The following is a 710-nucleotide window of genomic DNA, read 5'->3' as shown; positions in this document are numbered from 1 at the left end:
GGCGCGTCCATCCGTCGGAGGTAATGGTTCCGTCGGGACTGTCGGTGCCGCATTTCCTGTGTAAGAAAATTGTGGTAAATAAACTGATCCTAGGAAACGAAAGAAAGCCATGGAATTCTTTAGGCGAAAGACCCAAATTACTTACTCTTCGCGAGAACCATGGTAAGTCACCACCAGGCGGTCATTGAGGCAGTCGGTGGACGATTCCAGTTCGAAGGTAGGACAGATAAACTCCAAGTAGGTAGACTCCATGGGGTTGCACGTGATCTCGTACTGGCACCTGGAAGTGTGTGTATTATTTAGACGCAGTGAAATGTAAGAAGTCTCATTTTATTGCAGAAAAACCCCAAACACAAAAACAGTAAAAAAGCGATCCCCTGAGTCCGTATCGTAGTTTTTGGGGGGAAATTGGGGAGGATGGCCATCGCTCGCCGGGGTTCATGGGGGCGTTCCACAGGGCAAAAGTCTCCAAACGTGGCTCGGGGGAACACGTTGGGCCCCCCCCACCCCCACAACCACCCCCCAAACAAAAATCCCCATAGAGACATCCCGAAGTACTTCAGGAAAAAAAAAATATAGTTTTTCGAGCTTTTTATTTTATTTGTGTCGCATTCTGTGGTATGTTAGGTATATATGTTAATATATTTTTCTTGACACACAAAAAACCAATATGCAAAAACCCGTGTAGGTATTATTTTGTGTTAAACTGC

The sequence above is a fragment of the Penaeus monodon genome, chromosome 24, assembly GCF_015228065.2.
Source record: "Penaeus monodon isolate SGIC_2016 chromosome 24, NSTDA_Pmon_1, whole genome shotgun sequence".
Lineage (NCBI taxonomy): Eukaryota > Metazoa > Arthropoda > Malacostraca > Decapoda > Penaeidae > Penaeus > Penaeus monodon.
Note: the sequence above shows the minus strand (reverse complement) of the source record.